This window comes from Hylobates moloch, unplaced genomic scaffold, assembly GCF_009828535.3.
Source record: "Hylobates moloch isolate HMO894 unplaced genomic scaffold, HMol_V3 SCAFFOLD_2, whole genome shotgun sequence".
In the NCBI taxonomy this organism is placed as follows: Eukaryota; Metazoa; Chordata; class Mammalia; order Primates; family Hylobatidae; genus Hylobates; species Hylobates moloch.
Window position 1 is genome coordinate 13,695,095 of NW_026652277.1, and position 8,841 is coordinate 13,703,935.

The following is an 8,841-nucleotide window of genomic DNA, read 5'->3' on the forward strand; positions in this document are numbered from 1 at the left end:
ATGTTGCCCAGGCTGCTCTCGACTACTGGCTTTAAGCAATCCCTGCTTCTCAGCCTCTCAAGGAGCTGGGATCACAGGTGTGTGCCTCCATGCCCGGCCAAAGTTTGGAGATTATACTGCCCTAGTAATTTGCACCTTCTAGGCTTCTCCTGAAGTCCCATAAAAGGGGCCCTCCTATCTTCATGCTTAGATGAGCAGCTGCATACACAGCTTCTGCAGAAGGAACCCAGGAGAGGAGTCCTCTGTCGTCCCTAGTGCCATAGCATAGTCATGAGCTGCAGGCAATTTCTGCATTGTCCTGTCCAAGCGGAAGTGCTCAGTCCGGAAGTCAGCTCCCTTTCTGGTTCAGAACTGTTCCCCCAATCTGTTGCCTTTATCACAATGCTCCCACCACCCTCCATGCCCCTTCCCTTCACTCCTGGGTCTGGGACACTGATTCTCACCTGTCCCAGGCATACCACCCCCAGCCCTCCTGCCCCACGCTCTAGCAGTCTGCCCCTCCTTCTACCCCAGCCTTGCCCCAGACTTTAGATATTACCCAGCCTTGGTAACATCTGAAGTCTGTCCTTAATACACCAATGTCCCACCCGGGGACAGTGTTACTCTGAGTTTGAAAGAAGAGTAATTATACTCTTCTATTACAATAGTAATAGTAATGACAGCTGCCATCATACCTGCTAGGTGCCCTGCACTTGATGTGATAATCTTCAGTGTGCACGGTGACTTTAAGGTGCGTGACACTTTAGAAATGAAACAATTGAAGCTGACAGTTGAAGCCCAAAATCTAAGCTGGGATTTGCACACTAATGACCCACCTGCCACCAAAGCCTAAATCTTCCTGCCATACCTCATTGCTTTTCTGACCACCCCTGCAGGGCCTAGGGTGGTGGGTGTTAGCTTACGCTAAACCAGCGCTGGAGTGGCCTTGCTGGGAGAGAAGTAATCCCTCTTCCTCGCCACTAATTTGCAGGCTGTGACCAAAATAAATAAGATAGAATAGACTAAGCCGGTTGGAAATACTTGAGGCTCATTTGGGAGCAGAATCTGAATAATAACTCAAAGGAATCCCAAAGGATTAGAGCTTTGTCTAATCTGCTGATGATATTTAGACACAGAGCTCACACCTGTGATCCCAACACTTAGAGTGGCTAAGGTGGAAGGATGGCTTGAGACCAGAAGTTTGAGGCCAGCCTGGGCAACATAGTGAGACCTGGTCTCTACAAAAAAAATTTTTTAAATTTAGCTGGGTGGGTGTGGTGGAGTGCACCTATAGTCTCAGCTACTCAGGAGGCTGGGGTGGGAGGATCACTTGAGCCCAGGAGGTTGAGGCTGCAATGAGCTATGATCTCACCACTGCACTCCAGCCTGGGTTACAGTGAGACCTCATCTGTATTAAAATAAAAAACAAATAAACTAAAACGTAATGATAAAGAATAAATACAGGCCGGGCGCGGTGGTTCACACCTGTAATCTCAGCACTTTGGGAGGCCGAGGCAGGTGGATCACAAAGTCAGGAGTTCAAGACCAGCCTGGCCAACATGGTGAAACCCCGTCTCTACTAAAAATACAAAAATTAGCTGGGCATGGTGGCGCGTTCCTGTAATCCCAGCTACTCAGGAGGCTGAGGCAGGAGGATTGCTTGAACCCAGGAGGCGGAGGTTGCAGTGAGCTGAGATCATGCCACTGCATTCCAGCCTGGGCTATACGGCAAGACTCTGTCTCAAAAAAAAAAAAAAAGAATAAATAATCCAGTGATGACTATTACCAGTTTTCTCTAACCGTAGGCCCAGCCTTAGCCCATGGCCTCAGCCCTTGGATTGATATGGCTTATTTAGGCATTTAAAGGTCGACACCTGCCTCCTGCTGTTTAATTCCCTACAGTCTGACAGATTCACCAATTACCAAGGAGAAAGCCTGCCTTCCTTGTGCTGTGTGTAAATGAGGCTTCCATCAGCACAGACACACACACAGGCTGCAAATGGACCAGCCCTGCCCCCAATTCCATACCCGTGGCCACAGCAACGAATGTTGTGTTCCCTTTCCCCAGCCCTCACACCCAGGTTAATACCTGGGCTCACACCCTTAGCCTCACACCCAGGTTAACATCTGGGCTAATTTCATTTTTTCACTTTTCAGGTTTGCAGATGCCCCCCCAGCGGATCAAAATGACAGATGTATGTCACATTGTGGGTTTGGATCAGAAAGCACTGTTGAGCAACACTTTGATTCCGTGTTTCTTCCCATCCTCAGCTACTTCTTGGAAGAGCAGTGGAGAGAAAAATATTGTTTTTTTTTTCTTGGGAAATTGGCAGAGGCACGCTGAAGAAATCAGCTACAGCTGTTCTCCACACCTGGATAAATTTTTAATAAGAACTTAACGCACCCGCCCTCCAGAAAGGGTGGTCTGTGGTGCCTCTGGTGTTGTCTCTCCCAGGGCTCTTCTGGGCAGCTTTCTCTGTGACCTGGAGAGCAAAGAGTCTATTTCCATCACATTTCCGCTGCCAAACTCCCCTTTAAACGTAAGTAAGCCATTTGATTTCTGCTGCCTTTGTTTTCCCATAAAAGGGCATTTAAAAAAATATAATTCTCCAAGAAATCTCTAGTTGTTTTGAAATAAAAAGCTAGTTTTCACTCTTGATCTCATTTCTTCCAGCTATTCTCTGCTTTGCCCTCCTTGGTTTGTGGAGCCTCATACGAATTCGTTAGTACTTTTCCAGCTTCACAGGTTGGGACTGAGGGTTCCAAAGAGCAAAATGCATTTTGGCTGAAGCAGAGCCAGGAATCCATGTTGCTTGCCATTGGCGCCATCCAATTCACTTGTTCTAAATAAGGGAATAAAGTTAATATTTATTCCCTTCATGATTCTTGTATTTCAAGAAAAAAAAAAAGTGCTCTACAGGTTTTTTCCCCAGCAGGTACTGATTGATTTGTTTGAATTTTGAGCTGCAATCAAGGATGGAGAATCTAACTGATCTCCTTGCTCACCAAATGTTTATGACTTGTGCATAGAATATTGACTAATCTGTAATGTGCAGTCTTCTTGATGAAAAGGGAAGGGATAGCTGGAGCTCGTTATTGTCTCTTCAGTGGATTAGAGAGATTAGATGCCTAAGATGTCCCAAAGCCGGTATCGAGTCAGGTGATCTGATCCTCATTCCCATGCAATGAACAGCTTAGGAGGCCTCTCCCTCTCCAGTTGTGACACTCGAAATTTGTATGCTCATCTTCATCATGACTATGTAGCCAACTCTTGGTGTTGTGCAATGATAAATGGAAAATTTAAGCCAGATGATTAAAAAAAGACCACGTGGCTCTAGGTATAATGAAAGACAGGCATATGTTTTCAGACACAATCTCCGTCTCTCTTACCCACACTCCTTACTCTTAAATATTTGGATTTTTTACTTTACTCTGCATCTAATTTTAATCCCTTCTCAGCTGGCACCATACTATTGATGACCAGGGGACCCACAGGGACAGCTAGCGACGTGCCAAGTTGACTCATCTGCTTGTGGAGGTAACACTTAGGAAACACCTTCAAGTTCCTGTCTGTAGTAGGTGTTGCCCAAAGTCAATATCATAGAAACCTCCCAATTATATGAGAGTCTCCATCTAAAAGTGAATGGCATCAATAGGAAAGCAGCATTTTCTGAATAGGCAACAGAATCCATAAAGTGCAAGTGTAAAAGGAAAATAAAAACTTGGGACCCTGGCCAGGTGCAGTGGCTCACACCTGTAATCCCAGCACTTTGGGAGGCCAAGGTGGGCAGATCATGAGGTCAGGAGATCAAGACTATCCTGGCCAACATGGTGAAACCCCGTCTCTACTAAAAATACAAAAAAATTAGCCAGGCGTGGTGGTGCACACCTGTAGTCTCTGCTACTAGGGAGGCTGAGGCAGGAGAATTGCTTGAACCTGGGAGGCAGAGGCTGCAGTGAGCTGAGATCACGCCACTGCACTCCAGTCTGGCAACAGAGTGAGACTCCGTCTAAAAAAAAAAAAAAATTGGGACCTCAATTCACTCTGCCAAAAGAAAACAAATTAAGCTGAAAGCGGAGTCATGCAAGAAGCTACCTTTTCTTTTGTTCCTAAGACAGCTACGGATAAAATATTAAACATCCCTGCAGATAGTTACTCTAAATTCACCTTACAGTGCGCGTGAGGTGAGCACGTAAGTGACTATTCCCCTACTTGCTCCTTTTCTCTTGCGACATGTGGATTCAGTCATGTGACCATATCCTTCCTCTTTTCCCTGCAGCCTGCTTTTCCCCTTTAAACCCTCAAAATCGTCTTTGGAGAAAGGCACAGACCACAGACTGTTTCTGGGACTCCGTGTTTATTTCTTCCGGGCGTGTCCCTAACCTTGGCAAAATAAACTTCTAAGTTGATTGAGACCTGTCTCAGATGCTTTTTGGTTCACACAAGTAAACAAACTGATTTCAGGTCTTAGTCCCTCTGGAGAGCTTTAGAGAGGCCCATGGCTAACAGGAATCGCCCAGGTCTCATAGGGAGGGCACGGATGGAGATCCAGCTTGCAGTTCTCGGACCACACCGGGCTCTGGGGCAGATTACTGAAGTCTCTTTATATGTACCCAGGCATTCTGTGTGAAAGAAGGAGGCGGGAGGGGAGAGCCAGGTTAGTTTGGGAAATTTTGCATTACACAAAATTAAGCAGGTTTCTTTAGTCTTCGCTATGCAGATTTTATTGTGAATCTGTAAGAGGCAGAAAGAATAGAAAGCTTTCCCCAAACTTTTTGTCCTGAGAATCCCTTTTTCCTGGGGATCTCTAACATTTCAAAGAGCACTGTGATCCACAAAGCCCAGGCTGGAGAGAGCCACCCAGAGATGTCAAGGAAGCTCCAGCTGCCAGTCCCCAGCTCCATGGAGACTCACCTACCAGTTTAATGGGGACTTTCCAAACCCATGGGCTTCAAATTTGGGTACCCCCATCTTCAGGGTCATAAGAGGACTTTCTAAGGCTACACAGGTACATGGTTTTTGTTCTTTTTAAATTCTAGGTCCACAATTTCCATGCATTCTTTCCCATAATTGTTCTGGTGAGAACTGAATGGCGATGAGCCATAGCCGCTGAATGGAGCCTCTCCATTCTGTCTCCTCTTTCGTAACAGCTGCTTCATAAATGCAAGACATCCCTCACTCTCTCTCATCTTACTAGGGTGCGTTGCCCCAGGGTGAACAGATATCTGGGTTACCAGACAAATTGCTGGATTGGCTTCTTTTTTTTTTTTTTTTTTAGAAAGTGAATGATTCTATTGACTAAGTAATAAATCTTTTTGCAGATTGGATGATTTCTAATTCTTTGCTTTCATGAAATTTGAGAGAAGACCTAATTGAGTTATCAGAGAATTAGATCATTAAATATTTTCGATGATAGATCACTGTATCTGAAGGAGCTTGAGTAATAATTGATATTGCTATGATACAATTGCTTCCATTCTTGTCTACTTCTTCTTCTTTTTTTTTTTTTTTGAGATGGAGTTTCGCTCTTGTTGCCCAGGCAGGAGTGCAATGGTCCGGTCTTGGCTCACTGCAACCTCCACCTCCCAGGTTCAAGCAATTCTTCTGCCTCAACCTCCTGAGTAGCTGGGATTACAGACATGCTCCACCACACCTGGCTAATTTTTTTGTATTTTTAGTAGAGATGGGGTTTCACCACGTTGGCCAGGCTGGTCTCGAACTCCTGACGTCAGGTGATCCACCTTGGCCTCCCAAAGTGCTGGGATTACAGGCTTGAGCCAACGTACCTGGCCTTTTTTTTTTTTTTTTTTTCTTTTTTTGAGACAAGGTCTTGCTCTGTTGCCTAGGCTGAAATGCAGTGACACTGCAGCCTCAAACTCCTGGGCTCAAGGGATCCTCCCAACTCAGCCTCCCTAGCAACTGGGACTATAGGTGTGAGTCATCATGCCCAGCTAATGTTTTTATTTATTGTAGAGGTGACGTCTCACTATGTTGCCTAAGCTGGTCTCTAACTCCTGGGCTCAAGCATTCCTCCTGCCTTGGCCTCCCAAGGTGCTGGGATTACAGGAATGAGCAACCACGCCCAGCTTATGTACTTCTTTTTTTGTTTTGTTTTGTTTTGTTTTGGAGATGGAGTCTCACTCTGTCACCCAGGCTAGAGTCCAGTGGCACGATCTCAGCTTACTGCAATCTCTGCCTCCTGGGGTTCAAGTGATTCTCCTGCCTCAGCCTCTTGAGTAGCTGGGATTGCAGGTGCATGCCACCATATCCAGCTAATTTTTGTATTTTTAGTAGAGATGGGGTTTTGTCTTATTGGCCTGGCTGGTCTTGAACTCTTTTTTTTTTTTTTTTTTTTTGAGATGGAGTCTCACTCTGTTGCCCAGGCTGGAGTGTAGTGGCGTGATCTCGACTCACTGCAACCTCTCTCTCCGGGGTTCACTCCATTCTCCTGCCTCAGCCTCCCGAGTAGCTGGGACTATAGGCGCCCGCCACAACGCCCAGCTAATTTTTTGTATTTTAAATAGAGATGGGGTTTCACCATATTAGCTTGGTCTTGAACCCTTGACCTCATGATCCCCCTGCCTCGGCCTCCCAAAGTGCTGGGATTACAGGCGTGAGCCACCGCTCCTGGCCACTTATGTACTTCTTTGCATGAAAAAAGTTTTATAGTGCTTACAATAGCAGTAGCAACAATACTTGTAAAATGACAAAAATGTTGATGAGGACCCTGCCTATTTTAGCAAGAAGTGGAATGAAGAATAGTTTTCCCAATAAAATTCTAATTTTTATGTTTTATATATACATATATATATTTTTGTTTGTTTGTTTGTTTTTTGAGGCGGAGTCTTGCTCTGTCGCCCAGGCTGGAGTGTGGTGGCGTGATCTTGGCTGACTGCAACCCTTGCCTCAGCCTCCTGAGTAGCTGGGACTACAGGTGCATGTCACCACACCCAGCTATTTTTTTGTATTTTTAGTAGAGACGGGGTTTCACTCTGTTAGCCAGGATGGTGCCCTTGTGATCTGCCTGCCTCAACCTCGCAAAGTGCTGCGATTACAGTCATGAGCCACCACGCCCAGCCAATAATTTCTTAAAAATATATTTATTTTGATAAATTGCATATTAACAGTACCTATAATGGTAATTCAGTCCAGAGAGATTTCTTTGATACCTGGAGCCATATGGTCACAGAAAATTTTAAAAATTAGTTTCAATTTATATGCATGCTTTTGTCATAGATAATTATGAGTGGTCAATAAAAGAATTTCTGGTATTGAATATATCACATTAATATAATATAATGTAGGGAAAGTGGAATGGAAATACAAGTTTAAGCAGTAAATGGAGTAATTTTTTGCCTGTTAAAGATAAGCTTGTTTGTGTATGTTTAAATTGAATTATGTTTGATATGAAATTGCTATGGCATTTAGATTCCATGGGAAACATTTTTAGAAGTCATGTAAGAGCTTTCCTTCTAAATCATAGACGACACAAACAAATGGAAAAACTTCCCATGCCCATCAATTGTAAGAATCAATGTGTTAAATGGCCATACTGCCCAAAGCAATCTACAGATTCAACACTATTTCTATTAAACTGCCAATGTCATTTTTTTCAAAGAATTAGGAAAAAAAAACTATTCTAAAATTTATATGGAACCAAAAAAGAGACATCACATTATTAGACTTCAAACTGTAATATAAAGCTGCATGGTACTGGTACAGAAACAAACACATAGACCAATGGAACAGAATAGAGAACCCAGAAATAAGGCAACACACCTGCAGCCGTCTGATCTTCAACAAAGTCAACAAAAATAAGCAGTGGGGAAAGGACTCCCTATTCAATAAATGGTGCCAGGATAGCTGGCTGTCCACATGCAGAAGAATGAAACTGGATCTTTACCTTTCATGTAGAAAAGTTAACTCATGATGGATTAAGGATTTAAATGTAAGACCTTAAATGAAAAATCCTGGAAGAAAACCTAGGAAACACCATACTGGACATTGGTCTTAGGAAAGAATTTATGACAAAGTCCTCAAAAGCAATTGCAACAAAACCAAAAATTGACAAGTGGGATCCAATTAAAGGGCTTCTGCACAGCCAAATAAACTATTAACATAGTAAACAGACAACCTGCGGAATGGGAGGATATTCACAAACTATGCATCTGACAAAGGCCTAATATCCAGAATCTATAAGGAACTTAAACAATTCAACAAGCAAGAAACAATAACCTTATTAAAATCGGGCAAAAGACATGGGCAGACACTTCTCAAAAGAAGCTGTACAAATGGCCAACAAACATATGAAAAAATGGTCAACATCACTAATCATCAGAGAAATGCAAATCACAACTACAATGAGATACCGTCTCACACCAATCAGAATGGCTATTACTAAAAAGTCAAAGAACAACAGATGCTAGTGAGGCTTCAGAGAAAAGGGAATGCTTATTTACTATTGATGAGGATGTAAATTAGTTCAGCTGTGGTGGAAAGCAGTTTGGAGAGTTCTCAAATAACTTAAAATAGAACTACCATTCAACCCAACAATCCCATTACTGGGTGTATATCCAAAAGAAAATAAATCATTCCACCAAAAAGATACCTGCAATCATATGTTCATCACAAGCAATATTCACAATAGCAAAGACATGGAATCAACCTAAGTACCCATCAATGCCGATCTGAATAAAGAAAATGTGGTACATATGCACCAGGGAATACTATGCAGCCAGGAAAAAGAATGAAATCATGTCCTTTGCAGCAACATGGGTGGAGATCTTTATCTTTATGTCTTTATTGTTGTGTCTTTTTTATTTTTATTTTATTTTATTTTTTGAGACAAAGTCTCACTCTGT

The 8,841-nt window shown here is 43.3% G+C and overlaps 1 protein-coding gene across 4 annotated transcripts in view; it reads left to right on the plus strand.

The window, feature by feature from the left end:
- The window catches only part of CCDC3 (coiled-coil domain containing 3), a 197,329-nt gene that overhangs the window by 45,325 nt on the left and 143,163 nt on the right, over positions 1-8,841 (plus strand). For all 4 annotated transcript variants that reach the window (XM_058431848.1, XM_058431850.1, XM_058431852.1 and 1 more), the window contains one exon: positions 2,145-2,519. The gene's annotated coding sequence lies outside the window, so the exon portion shown is untranslated. The remainder of the gene's footprint in view (positions 1-2,144; positions 2,520-8,841) is intronic.